General features: G+C 40.5%; 1 non-coding gene across 1 annotated transcript; it reads left to right on the top strand.

The window, feature by feature from the left end:
* Positions 1 to 13,251: 13,251 nt before the first annotated feature.
* On the top strand, positions 13,252 to 13,382 carry LOC112132198 (U6atac minor spliceosomal RNA). The gene has a single exon (XR_002914005.2). It is a non-coding gene; the product is annotated as a U6atac minor spliceosomal RNA (small nuclear RNA).
* The last annotated feature ends 1,835 nt before the right edge of the window (positions 13,383 to 15,217 follow it).

The following is a 15,217-nucleotide window of genomic DNA, read 5'->3' as shown; positions in this document are numbered from 1 at the left end:
TTAGCCAAGTTAAATTGTTGTTGGAAGTAAATTTTGCAAACCACTTTCCATACCATTTAAAATTCCAAATTTCTGCCCCTCATTTTAACTTTGAGACATTAGTATCTCTGGTGAGCTTGAAACATAGTTCTCTAAGAAAAGAGCTGTTCCCTGCAGCTGTTAAACTGCTGTGAGTTGGCACCAAACTTGCTGGAGTACACCTTGAGGTCCACGTGTGTCTGTGTCATGGTGAGAGCTTGGAGCCTCCCCACCTGCTGTGTCCGTTAATGGTCACTCTCTCCCGAATGAAAAATTTGAGAATGCGGATTTCAAAGCGACTGCCATCTCTATCTTTATTGAAATTTTCCATTATTGTGGGAAGACAGGTAAATAGAGATGCTGGTCAGAAATCAAATTAACCAGTAAAGAACTATCGATGAGCTGACTGCACTAACGTGGAATCTCTGTTACGCCCACTCCCACGAAGCCTGCTGTGTCCAATGGCCAGTGAACAATTCCAAAACCGTGGTGACATCTTCTACTTCTTTTGGGGGCTTCTACCAATTTCATAACATATAAATTATGTTCAATCATTATGGCTGTTATGTATTTTTCAAATCTATCCTTCTCTCATCTGTGCTATGCCAATACTTTCATTCAGGCTCTCCACACATTTCCCTGAAAATTGTTAAAAGCATCTGATCCTGGGCTCATACCCATAATCTCGACACTTTGGGAGGCCAAGGTAAGAGGATTGCTTGAGGCCAGAAGTTTAAGATCAGCATAGGCAACATAGTAAAACCCCATTTCTACAAAACAAAACAAAAAAACAAAAAAAACTAGTGTGCACGTTGGTGGGCACCTGTAGTCCCAGCAATGCAGGAGGCTGAGGTGGGCAGACTGCTTAAGCCCAGGTGGCTGAGGCTGTAGTTAACCATAATTGTACCACTGTACTCCAGCCTGCATGGCACAAGGCGACCCTGTCTTAAAAATAAATGGATAAATAAACAAAGAAGCAAAATCCTCTTAGCTGGTCTTCTTGGGGCATATACAACAGAGAGGAGCAGAGAAAGTCATTGTGTGTAGAGCTTAATGCCATGGGATTCTCCTCAACTGAAAGGAGACATTATTACTTCTAACATTACCATAAGATTGAATATTGTTTCCAATGTTTTACTCACCATCTCTGTGGAATCATCATATCTGCCCACTGCTTTGTGGTTTACAGTGACCTCCGCACCACACTTTCCCCATGGGAAGAAGGTTCTTCCCCGTCCTGTTCGCATGGGCTCGGCCACAGGGCATGCTTCAACTAGATCAATGTGCAAAAGTGTCAAGAGTCGTGTAGAAGCTGTGATAGCCATCAACTTGTCTGGTCGTGACATTTTCCCTCTGCCAGGGGACGGGCATATCCTAGATAAGAACTGCTCCTTCAGCCTGGGTCTTGGAAGGAAAAATAGCTGTCAGAGCAGCAGCTGACTTCAGCCAACATACAACCTTTGTGAAAGGTAAACCTTTGTTGTTTCAGCCTCTGAACTTTGGGAATTATTTCTTTTTCTTGTTATATTGCCCAGGCTGAACTCAAACTCCTGGGCTCAAGCGATACTCCTGCCATAGCTTCCTAAGAAACAGGGACTTGGGAGTTATTTTTTACTCTTAACAGTAGAACAAAACCATGATAATACAATGAAACTTTCATTTTTAGGCTATTTAATTCCTTGTAAATCATGATTTTGTAGCAGCTGGTATCACCTTGGCATAAGCTTTCATTGGATTTATGAAATAATGTCTTGTCTTACTCAGCATGAACTGCTGTGACAAACACCACAGACTAGATGGCTTCAAGAACATTTACCTCTCCTAGTTCTGGAGGTTAGAAGTCTGGAGTCAGGGTGCCAGCCTTGTTGGGTTCTGGTGAGGCCTCGTCCTGGTTTATAGAAGGCCACCTTCTTGCTGTGTCCTCACTTGGCAGAGAGCTCATCTCTTTTGTGTTTCTTTTTGAGGGCACTCATCTCATTCATGAGGACTGCAACCTCAGGGTCTGATCACCACTCTCCGGCCCCACCTCCTAAGACCATCACGTTAGGAACTAAGGCTTCAGCCTATGAATTTTGAGGGGATACTGACATTCAGTTGGTAGCATGTCTCTTTTGCAGAACATCCGAAGATTATTGATTATATGAGATCATACCTGGAAGGCAACATGCTGAACATAAACTCAGTAATTTACAAATGTAATCTGTATCTCTGCCCATGTCTGCTCTTTATTAATTTTCAGTGACTCAGCTGTGTGTATTTGATGTCTTAGCTCTTGTCAAAGAACAATGTATTCCAAAAGTCTTTCTCTTAAAAATGATTTGTTAAAAAGGAGAAATATTTCTGATGTTGAGCCTTTTCTTCACTTCTGGCTTCAGAGCAGTGAGCTGTCCTCTTTTGGTGGCTCTATTAACAATTAACCTTACATAAATGGCAGCCAACCTTCCCTCTGACACTATAATTGTTCCATAATTCTGGCTTGAAAAAGACTATTTCATCATCTGCAGAAAACATTTGTTAAACCTCCATTAAGCACCAGGTTGAGAAATAATAAAAATGTACAATTCAGAGCCTACTCCGGGGAAGCACATGCTGGAGCCTTGGAGGCAGAGCAGCCTGGGTGCCAAAGGGAGAAGCTCAAGTGAGGCCCAGGGCCAGGAGAAATTTCACTCCTTTCAAAAATAGGCTCCAGGAGGGCTTCCTGGCAAAGCAAAGAGGGAAGAAACAGCACCGAGAATGGTGGATGGAGGAGACAGGACTGGAACATGAAGGGAAGGTAAAAAGAAAGTGGGAAAAGAGAAGAAAAAGGACATTTTTTGAGCATCTGCTACATGATGTTAGGATTTACATTTTTTTCCTAATGTAATCTTTAAAGCAAGTCTTATGAAGTGGGCATCATCATGCCCATTCTAAAGACAGAGACATTGAGGCTGATCACTTACTCAATGCCTCATGGCTAGTAAGTGTTCAAGCTATGAGTTCCTGTTCTCTTCACCTTTCAAGCAGTGGCTTTTGCAACATGTAATTTTTCTGATCCTTGACCTCTTAAACCACATTGCCTACATAACCCTTACAACCTCCCTTGACTCTTATAAACCTAAAATGAGACGTGAGTGTGTGTAACCTCTCAGCTGCAGAGTCTCCACACTGGGCACTACTTTCTGCCCTTGCACATGCTCTTCCCTCTGCATGAAAATGGCCACACTGCCCAAGGTAATTTATAGATTCAATGCCATCCCCATCAAGCTACCAATGACTTTCTTCACAGAATTGGAAAAAACTACTTTAAAGTTCATATGGAACCAAAAAAGAGCCCACATTGCCAAGTCAATCCTAAGCCGAAAGAACAAAGCTGGAGGCATCATGCTACCTGACTTCAAACTATACTACAAGGCTACAGTAACCAAAATAGCATGGTACTGGTACCAAAACAGAGATATAGACCAATGGAACAAGACAGAGCCCTCAGAAATAATACCACACATCTACAACCATCTGATCTTTGACAAACCTGACAAAAACAAGAAATGGGGAAAGGATTCCCTATTTAATAAATGGTGCTGGGAAAACTGGCTAGCCATATGTAGAAAGCTGAAACTGGATCCCTTCTTTACACCTTATACAAAAATTAATTCAAGATGGATTAAAGACTTAAATCTTCCCTCTGCTTAGAATGCTCCTGTACCTGTTGGCAGTACATGCCAGTTCATGCAGACTGCAGACACTCTCAGCAACAACGTTTGCACGGAAGGGAAAGGACTCTTTGAAAGTTATATGCCGTCTTAGATACATTCCTGGCTGTTAACATAGAATGAGTTAAAGCATATCAGTATTTGTAACTCAGCAATACATGCTTTCGTATACTTTGAATGAGAATTTACCATATCTTTTTAAAAGAATCCAATATACATTCTGATTTATCATCTGCCATTGCCCGTTTATCTTATCTTCCTTTCTGAAATATCCTTTCAAGATGGAAAGTACAGCTGATTACAGAAGGTGTGTTTATAACTTGGTGACAGAGAAAGGAAAGTCAGGAGAGCACTATTGAATCAGATAGTTGGGGGTTTTATTGTGTTCTCTGAGCTACTTTTAATAAACTTTCTTGATACTCAGTAAAAGGATGTGGTCTCCATCAAAAGCTCTTTTCGGTAACCAAATCAACAAGAGGAGAAAAACACACCTACACAGTCCCAGGTGCAGCCGAACTGTGGAGAATTTTGCGAGGGTGCAGGGTGCCTCTGCTCCCACCAGCTCTGAGGGGCTCCCTGGGACCGGCAGCTCACATCTCACACAAAGTCACAGGTGTGTGGCAGCAGCGAGCTTCTTTCAGCTACAAGTTCAGAGGAAAGAGAGTGCACTGCCTTGTGCTCTCCCAACTTAGAATTGCAGCTGTCTTCCAGCTAACACTTTTCTACGCCCACCTCAATCTCAAAGCACTGGCCAAAGTCCAAGTATACTGAGCAGCCCTGACTTCATCTGCCAAATGCCCACCCATCCTCTTAGCCAGTCAAGCATTCGTAGGGTACAGGGGTGTAGAGAGGAGGCTGGTTTGGAAAATGAGGCATCAGCTTGGGGTGATGGAGGAGAAGCACATGTGACTCTTGCACAAGGATGGGCAGGACCTCCTTTGCTTGGGGCCATTCTCCGCATTCTCTCATTGAGGTTAAAGAGAAGACACATGTCCTCCTACCAGAGTCCCATGGTCGATAAATAAAACATGGCTGAGAGACAGGGTGTGGCTCCTGGGAGACTGCTGCTCATTTCTCTTTAGAAAACCCCCCACTGCCAACAACCTTTCTTTCTGCCTCAGAATTCTTCATGCATATTTTGATGCCTCTTTAATTCTATACATTTTATAGTCAAGGTACTTTGATAGACTTCATGACGTATCAAAATATTGTTTGTCTTTGGCTTAAACTTGTTAGACCTCAGTTTCTTTACCATATAAGAGTGAGCATTTATCTTTATTTATTTTAAGGAGTTATTCAAAGTTATTACATAAATGAAAAATAAGCCAAGCAGGGAGCATATCTGTTTTGTTGGCCTCTGCTTCATCTGTTCCTAGCTCAGTGCTATGCAAGAAAATACACAGCTAATAGAAAACTATTCTCTGTTCTATAGTAACAGTGATTTAAAAAACAAACAAAAAAAAGTCTACTCTAATGTGAAGTGTCAACTCTAACACATTCATCGACACACCCTGGGTGCTTTCATATATACATACGATCTCCTTTAGGCTTCAGGGTCACTCTGAGAAGTAGGTCTTATGTTAGTCATTTGACAATTAGAGAAACTGGGGCTAAGAGAGTTTAAGTGACTCCACAAAAGGCTCAACATTTGTGTTGCAGCCAGATTTTCAACCCAGACCCTTAAATCTAAGCCCGATGCTGTTCCACCAAGCCATAGTTCTCTTCCAATAGTGAGAAATATACTCTAGTCGGCAGGATGCGGTGGCTCAAGCCTGTAATCCCAGCAATTTGGGAGGTCAAAGCGGGGGGATCACCTGAGGTCGGGAGTTTGAGACCAGCCTGACCAATGTGGAGAAATCCCATCCCTACTGAAAATACAAAATTAGCCAGGCATGGTGGCATGTGCCTGTAATCTCAGCTACTCGGGGGGCTGAGGCAGGAGAATTGCTTGAACCTGGGAGGCAGAGGTTGTGGTGAGCCGAGATTGCGCCATTGCACTCCAGCCCGGGCAACAAGAGCAAAACTCCATCTCAAAAAAAAAAAAACAAACAAAAGAAATATACACTAGTCCACAGGAGGTAAGCACTGCTAGGCTATTCTCTTCACTCTCAGCCAACATGCCTAGTGGAATTCCACTGAGCTGGAGCCTGGCCAATTTGTCCCACATGTATGAGTGATGTTGCCATGCTGGGGGCTATACCTGCATTGTTTCATTCTTCTTCAGAATAACTCTTCAAGGTGCCATCACAGCTGGGGCCATCAAAGCTGAACTGCAGGGAAGATCAGCCATGTCCCAGCATCACCCAGCTTTGCCTCCAAAGCTGCTCTCTGAATCACTGTGCTCCCCACACAGCCGCTAATATGTCAGTTGGTATTCAGGCACTGTACCAAAGAGCAGCGGCTTCTCAAGATTTGCAAGGCCCTCGGGAGGCACTCCCAAACCAGATTTACACATATAACAATGTAGTGTTCATGGGCCAATAATACCATCACTTCTATAGCACTCATTACGTGTTGGCTGTCATTCTGAGTGCTGTAATGCATTCTAGCACATGTGTTCCTTTTCTTTTTTTAATTGAACCATGTTAGTGAATCTCTAGAATTATCACTTTTTTGTCATCAAAACATGAGCCATATCACAAGTAAACATTACTTTGTTCTGTATTTTATAATCAGCTCTTATATGGCCAGCATGTGACAAAATGGATGAATAAGGTGATGCCCATGATGATCTCACAGCTTGGAAAGTAGCAGAGTACAGTGGTGAGCAACCGGACACCTCATGTACACTGTACTAAGTGCTCTATAAATGTTCCTTCAATTAGGGGCACCCTGAGATGGAAGGACCCACTGGCCTGGTCTTCTCAAAAGGGATGCATGTAACACCGTTTTGCCATTGATAGGTGCCCTAGGTAGAGAAATTTACTAGTGGGGATTTCAGGATAAGGCAGACAGGTGTCAAAGATGAGTGAGAAGCTCCATGAGACTGAGCAGGTCACAGATGTTGACAACTGGCAGGACTCTATGTTCATAGAGGAGATTTGAGCTAGATGATAAAGGATCCAAATGTCATGCTACAATACAGCTTTGAATCCAACAAAAACATTTACCCAGTTTCTTTTGAGTGGATAATGTGCTCTCTGGAGGCGAGGGGCAGCCTCCAAATCAATTTGGCCGAGAAGAATCGATGCACAGAGTTTCATCATCACAGTGCAGGGCAGGCAGCAGCAAGAAGGTTGGACTAGAAAGGAGTTTTACACATTTCTTGTAGCAGCCAAAAGTAAAACTTCCTTTTTCAATGTCTTAAAACTACATTATTTGTGTCTTTTTTCTCGGTTTATAAAACATTATAAACATTTTGTAAGAATAGAGAGTAAGGCCAGGCTCAATGGCTCAGGCTTGTAATTCCAGCACTTTGGGAGGCTGAGGCGGGCAGATCATGAGGTCAGGAGTTCGAGACCAGCCTGACTAACATGGTGAAACACCGTCTCTACTAAAAATACAAAAATTAGCCAGGTGTGGTGGCACGGGCCTATAATCTCAGCTACTTAGGAGGCTGAGGCAGAAGAATTACTTGAACCTGGGAGGTGGAGGTTGCAGTGAGCCAAGATCACACCATTGTACTCCAGCCTGGGTGACAGAATGAGAGTCCCTCTCAAAACAAAAAAAGAGAGATTAAAATAGTGAGTATCTAGGTACCACTCCCAACTTTATCAACTTCCAATCTGTGCCATGTTATGTTTGCTGCAAATGACTTTGGGGGAAGTTATTACACAGCTGGTGTGGCTCCTGTGTACTGCACAAAATCCTTCTCTCCTGATTCTCCCATGAAGATAATCAGTAGCATGTATTTGGTGTTCTTACTTCTACCCAAGTGTTTAAAATCATTTCTAGTTATCACGAGAAAATTTTAAACCGTTTTTAGATTTGAAAACTTTTTATAAATGATATCACATTGCATACACATTTTTTTCCACTATCTTTTTTTCTAAAGCAACATGTTTTTGACATTTTGGTGTTGATTCATACAGTGCTACTTTGTTCATTTTAAATGTTGACTAGTATTGTTCACAATTTTTTATTCATCTGTTGAGGGGCACCGTTTATTTTGGCGGAGGAAGGGGGTTGGCAAGGAAAAATGCAACTGTGTGGAACTTGATGTCAAAATCAAGGAACCAGAAGATGCAAAGTATATGTTATAGTGTCCATGAAACCAAGGCATTGGCTGGGTTTAGTGTCAGCTTCCATGGGTCATCTCTCCAATCCTGTGATCTGTTGCTTAAATTTCTTTTCACAAAGTTGTACCAAGCAGTTGCCTGAAATACTCACAGAGATCAGGAAAACAGTACTTTCACAGAAGAATTTTGCAAAGTTGCTAGTAGGGCTTTAAATTCTATGAGGGTATTAGGCTTACATGGTGGCATATCTGTTTGGTGAGTATTTGTGACTAAGTTTCTGTAGCTCTATGCTGGTATATCTCCGTTATTTCTGTCTAAATTATTTTTCAGGATTATCTTCAACAATAAGTGTCCATTGCTGCATTTGATGAGCAACAGAGGGTGGAAAACACTGATTGTATCAGTGTTGAGTACATTATTTTCAACTTTCCTGTAATCTCTGCCCTGGTGTGCTTTAGGCCGTTTCAGAGAAATCTAACCTAAGCCATTTGTTTTTTATATTACTTTTAAGTGATAGGGATCTCTTTATTCATTCAGGTAAAACTTCTGCAAAATGCAGGAGAAAGCTCCATTCTTTGGGAACTCCTGCATGTCAGACACAAGATAAATTTTCCTTCTCTCCTCTCTCCATCTAATGGCTTTGAAATAGACAAGTCATTCCTATTTGCATGTGGGAGAAGACAGGGAAAGAGATTAAATTATTTGTGCAATGTCATGTAGGTAGAGCAATGTGAAATAAGTACAGTTTCATCTGAGTTTAAAATTATATTTTTAACGCAAACAAGACAATATCTTTTAGTTAAATAACAATGAATTTCTTTTCCCTGAATGTCATTCATCCTAATGTGTTTTGTGGTCTGTGGCCCAGCCTGGCACCCTCTCTACACAATGGTTAGGACAGGAGAGGACTGATTGTTTGCCTTTGAACACTTTTATTCAAACACAGTTTTTCTTGAACTTGACAGGCATATTCCATGCAACAAAGCATTTTCCTTTTGAAAATTGTCATTCAAAAAAAAGCAATGGGATGACATAACTCGCAGGCTGTGTGCTTAGAAGGACTACCCTGCCGCAGCCAAACTCTATTGCAAACATAAAAGCCAGCAGCCTGGCACTCTTCTTTGCCCATTTCCCTCACATTGCAGTGAGCCAGCTTCAGATCTAAGCAAGCCTGCCTCACAGCCGTAGGTCCCAGGGAGAAGTGGTGTTTGCAGTTGGTTGCCACTGAAAGGCAGTGTGATGGTTAGTGAACCAGATGTCTTGACACATAGGAGGCTTCCGGGTCAGATACCCACCCACAGATTCTCAATTAGGAAAATCTACAATTAGCATGACAGCGAGGAGAAGGATCTGGTGTGCAATTAAAATATCTTGGCTAATTCTTATTTTGCTGAGATATCAGTTATTAGCCTTCAAAGTTCATATCAAATACAGTTATTTGCTAAAATATGAAAAACTGTTATAAAGAAGAGATCAACAGAGTAGTGCAATAAACTTGTGCTGGATTTCTAAAAAAAAAAAAAAACCTGCTTCAAGGCTAAAAATCATAGATTCTAGGATATGGTTTAGATAACACAAAGCATAATCCTCATGGATCTGAGCAGACTTGAGAAGTGAACTGAAGGTGAAAAAGCCAAATCACAATGAAAAAAGACTCTTCTAATGGCTTCAGCAATTCCAATGTGTCTTGAGCCCCAAAAGATTTTGGAGTTTGCAGCTGCAGATGACAATTCCTTTTCTTTTCGTTCTTTCTTTCCTCTTTTTTGTTTTCTTCTCAAACTGAATTTCAACAATGAAACAAGTGATTGCAGTGTGGCAATAGACAAAAACTGTTTTCAGAGGGTTGCCTGCTTGCAGAGGCCTGGGAAATCCATGCTTCCAAGTCACAAACAATAGGTCTTTTAACCTCATGCTTTGCCCCAAACTGGGTGATAAACACATTTCCCAAAATTGTCATGGTCCAACATATTAGGAAACCTACAATAAGAAAAGCTTAGCATAGTTTTCTGTGCTCCAATTAAAAATAAGAATCTTTTAGAAGAGATTTCACAAGCTGGATAACAGCTTCCTCCAATCTGGAATTGAAGTATGAGTCTCACTTTCACACGTATCCTCAGGCAACAGCATCATTACCACAACACAAAGACGAATGTATCACTCTACTGTGTGGGACACACTGCAGGGGATAGTTGGGAGCTGTATGGATGAGGGAACATTCCCCAGGGAACAAAGAAATTCACTTGGATTATTATTTCTCTACTTACCCAATCCCCCAATTAAACTGTATTTTGAAGGAAATAAATGATTAATTTCCCTCTGCCCTGAATATCTTGTGTGTTTTAATGCTACTTTAAATATATTCAAAGAGAGGGAATGACCCTTGGTAAACAGACAAGGACATTGAACAACTGTTCATCCATTCTGTCAGCCAACTGACTGAAAATGCAAAGTCACAGGATTACTGTCCTAACTTTTGGAGATACAGAAATAAATATGGGGGGTGGGGGGCTTTCCCTTGTTGTTTATCAGGGAAGGCATGTATTTTAGCATTCTTAACACTGGGACGAGTTAGATGGTTGAGAAAACTGAACTTAAAATGCCGAATGGTGTGGATGATCACTAGGCTGTTCAGAGAAGGCAAGATTTGAACAGATAGTAGTTGAATAGAAACAAAGAGTAGGAGTTTTCTAGATGGGCCAGGATAGGAAGGGCATTCTAAGCAGAAGGAATTGCATAAAGACATAACAGCATGAGATAATAATAATAACTCGTATTTATTCAGCGTTTACTATATGCCTGGCCTAGGTTAAGCACTTTTCAAGCACTATTTCAATTACTCATTGAAATCACTTAATGACACAAGTACTATTATTATGCCTACTTAATATATGATAAACTGAGGCTTTGAGAATTAAATGATGTGTTCTAGTCAAATAGCTAATAAGTAATGGAGGTGGGACTCAAACTCAGGTCTTATTTTTTATTTCTTTTCCTGAAACTGAGCTCTTGATGCCATATTGCTACATGGTACATGACCCGGAGGTGTGGAGTCAGGATAAAAAGACACTCCATATTGGGCAGGGACCCTCCAGCTGCCATACACAGATGAGTGGAGTGTTTATCGCACTGTGAGCAAGGGAGTGAGATGACTATAGGGATGTTTTCAAAAGATTCCTTTTGTAGCAGTTGCACAGACAGGATTGATGAAGAATACCTTGGAGGGAGGGAAAGCTGAGAGAATAGGTGGAATTTTCTATCCTGATGATAAACAATGAGAGCTAAATAAAGGCAACTCTGTGGAGATGATATGTGGAGGATTGATTTGCAAAATATGTAGCATTAACGAGCTGTGTGACTTGAGCAGAGGAGAGAGGACTCAGAGAAATGCCAGCCTCCTGCTTGGTTGGGAGACTTAGTGAATTGAATAACCTATAGCCAAGATTCTGTAAACAGAACAGCTTACAACGACTACTGATGATCTGCTCTCTCTCAGCATCAATCAGCTGTTCCCGGGTTCCTACATTTTGAGAGGAGGTGAGCAAATGCGGAACAACACAGCTAACTTCAAGGCTGTAGGAGCCTCCACACAGGTCAGGAGAGAGCAAAGCAACACAAACAACCCTCCAACCACACCTGGGTCCTACTTTTTGAGGGGATTGGAGGGGGAACACAGGCAATGGGTGCTACAGGAGATCAGGAGAGAAATGCTCACCAGGGGCTGGATTTATGCAGGAGATGGAAAGGCTGTAATCTTAGAAGATGGGAGGACACCTGAGGCAGTCAGTGTGTTCAGGCAGTAAGGATTGGAGTTTACCTTTCCTGTAGAATCTGTCTGCAGCATACAGATCAAATGGTACATTTCACTTGGATTGCAGAAACCCTTGAAGGAGGCCATATTAAGTGATTTGTTGTTGTGTATTTTCTGCATGTGTTTATGTGTTTAAATTGCTTCTCTAGGCATTCATGTGCATCAGGATTCCATGGGGTACACATTAACATTGAAATTACCAGATTCCACCCCAGGGATTCTGGGTCAGGAGAGATGGGGTGGAAGCAGGGGGGTCTGACCCATGAACAATAGCAGCCAAAGTGGTTCTGCTGCAAGTGTGTGAAGACCATACTTTGAGAAACACTGCTGCGGGACAGGTTTTATCAAGATAGTGACACCTGGGAAATTGCATATTAGAAAGTGCGAACAGTCAGCATTGTGATTTTTTTTTTAAATTGCAGTGGTCACTAGATACTATAATATGAAATAAAAACAAAAATCCTTTTAGATATTCAGATCAGAGCCTTCAAATCCTTTAAATGCCTTTTTAATTCCCTTAGTCTTCATCTTTCTCCCTTCTCCCTGCCTCACTGTGTCTCCTAAACTCTCACATTTTTTCTCTTTACTTTTTTCTTTGCTACTTGCGCAACTCCTGGATCTCCCTCACCTTCTCTGCATCCCTTTCGTAGCCTCTCACCCTCTCGCTATCCTGGTTTCACCTTACCTTTTCATTCTTTTTTGTTTTTCATTCCATCTTCTTTTATTATTGCAGCATCCATCTTATGTGGTGATTTTTCCATTGATTCATTTATTGCTTTCTATTGGCACTGGATTGTGTCAAATACTTTTTTGCATCTATTGAGATGACCATATGCATTTTCTCTTAATTCTGTTGACATGGTAAATTGCACTGATTGATTTTTGACTGCTAAATCAACTTCGCGTTTACTTGCTAAATCTTTGCATTTCCTTAGCCGTGATATGGCATTTTATATACCTACATTTATACAGACACATGCACACGCTGAATTAGCTTATAAGTTTTAAAGTATGTAATATGTGGTATGTGTCCTTGAAGCATATTTGTCTATACTTCTTAGTTTTTGTAAGCCTTGGTCTAGTTTTGATAGAGGGTAATTCTGGCTTCATAAAATTAGTTGAGAAGTGTTTCTTACTCCTCTATTTTCTGAAATAATTTTTGTAGCATAGCAATTATTTCTTTCTTAAATGTTGGATAGAATTCACCAGTGATGCCATCTGGGCCAGGAGTTTTCTTTTTCAGAAGGTTTTTAATTATGAATATGATTTTTTTAATTGACAGAAGTCTATTTTTTTCTATTTCTTCCTAGGTTCGTTTTTTAAATTAGTGTTCTTTAAGAAATTTTACCACTTTATATAATTTTAAAAATGTATTGGAATAGAATTGCTCATAATATTTTCCTATTATCCTTTTTAATTTCTGTAGTATTTCTCATGATGTCCTCTCTTTCATTGCAGATATTACTAATTTATATCTTATATTTAATTTCTTCATCAGTTTAGCTGGGGGGGACTATTCTAGGTATTATGATTAATGAGTTGTGAAAATCTGATTTCTGTGTCATATGAAAGGAAAGAAGGTTAGCGCTCCCCTTGACAATGCTGGAAGGGACCCTTGGCCTGACAACATGTATACAGTTAAGACATTGCCACCTACTTCGTGGCAATGCCTTAAAGTTAAATATTGTTGGCCAGGTGCGGTTGCTCATGCCTGTAATCCCAGCACTTTAGGAGGCCTAGGTGGAAGGATTACCTGAGGTTGGAGGTTCAAGACCAACCTGGCCAACATGGTGAAATCCTGTTTCTATTAAAAAATACAACAATTAGCTATGTGTGGCGGCAGGCATCTGTAATCCTAACTACTGGGGAGGCTGAGGCAGGAGAATCACTTGAACCCGGGAGGCAGAGGTTGCAGTGAGCCGAGATCATGTCACTGCACTCCAGCCTGGGTGACAGAGAAAGACTCTGTCTTAAAAAATATATACATGTATATGATTTATAAGATATATATATATAAGATTTTTTTAAAAAAAAGAAATTCTGATTTCTGTTATCTTTTCCCCCTTAATATGTCATGTTTGTTCCAGCAAAAAATTTTCTCAGCTGTACTCAAGTTGAAAACTATGTTTTGTTTTGTTTTCTTTAGCTCTGATCCCAGTTGAGATACTCTTTTTCTTTGGCTGAGCTGCTTTGGGTGTTTCAGCCAGAGATGTGGGCAGACACAATGTGGGGAATTTCTAACTGACTCCTTTTGTTCTGTGTCTCTTTTCTCTTCTCTTTTCTTCTTCTCATTTTCCATTTGCATCTGATTTCCCCATGGTCCATGGTAAAAACCGTAATAATGGCAACTCTCCATTATAATTCTCTCCACTGGCTGTGTACTACCCCTCCTAATCTGAGTGCTTCTATGAACTCTCCAATGCCTTCAGGTGTCTGTGCTTTTGTGTTATGTTCAGAGTTTATACTTGTCAGTTACAGGAAAGCTGGTCACGTATGATGCTACTTGGCCATTACCAAAAACCGATCTACGTCTTTCTCTGCCCTCATTTTTTAAAGAAGTTTTTGCTGAAAGGAGAATTTTAGATTTGTTTTGTTTTGATTGGGTTGGGCTGGGTTTTGCTTTCATTTGATTCTTTAAAGGTCTTGGTCCATTGTATATTATCTTGCATTGCTTCTGACAAGAAGTCTGCGGTCATTCTTATATATCTGCCCCTCTGTTTATAACGTACCTTTCTTCTCTTGCTTTTTAAAAATGTTCTGTTTCACAAATTGTTCTATAGAGATATGATTACAATGTGCTTCTGCATGGCCTTCTCTAGGCTTATCCTGCTTGGGATTTCTTAAGTTTCTTGGCTTTGTGAATTGTAATAAAGAGTTTGACTTTACTTTTTGAAGTTTCAGTGCTGACAGCTTTTAATCCCTTGGATTCCCTCCTCTCCTTCTGCCTGCCTCTAGTAAAACTGATAAGAAAGCCCAGTGCTCCCTTCTTTGGTGAACCTTCACCCCTCCTCATTTCTTAAACACAGTTAAAACCCCAAGTCAGCTTCCTTTTCTTCCCTCTTATCCCAAACCATTTCCAGACCAGCTTTGGAAACCTACCTTACTCTTCCCAGATGCCTTGTTCTGTGAGTAATAAATCTTTTCACAATCTCACAGTATGTGTGAGGCATCATCAGTCTTAACACTTAAGCAAAATTTTGAGTTGGGATCCATCCTATATCTTCAGATATCTAAAAGACAAGTTTATGATTCTCATCAAATTTTGAAAATTTGTGTCATTATTTCTTAAAATATTTTTCTCTTCTACTTTGTGTACACAAAATAGATGTATATAATATTGTCCCACAGGGCACTGAGCTTGTTAAAACTTTTTTTGGTATTTTTTATATCTGTATCTGTGCTTTGATTTCTATAATTTCTATTGCCTGACTTCAAGTTCTTTGATATTGTAATCCATTGTATTTAATCTTGAATTATGATCACTTAGTAAGTTTTTTATTTTGGATAACTTTTAGCTTTAGAAC

Source organism: Pongo abelii, chromosome 12, assembly GCF_028885655.2.
Source record: "Pongo abelii isolate AG06213 chromosome 12, NHGRI_mPonAbe1-v2.0_pri, whole genome shotgun sequence".
NCBI lineage: Eukaryota > Metazoa > Chordata > Mammalia > Primates > Hominidae > Pongo > Pongo abelii.
The sequence above is the reverse complement of the archived record's forward strand: the minus strand, read 5'-3'. Positions and strand labels throughout refer to the sequence as shown.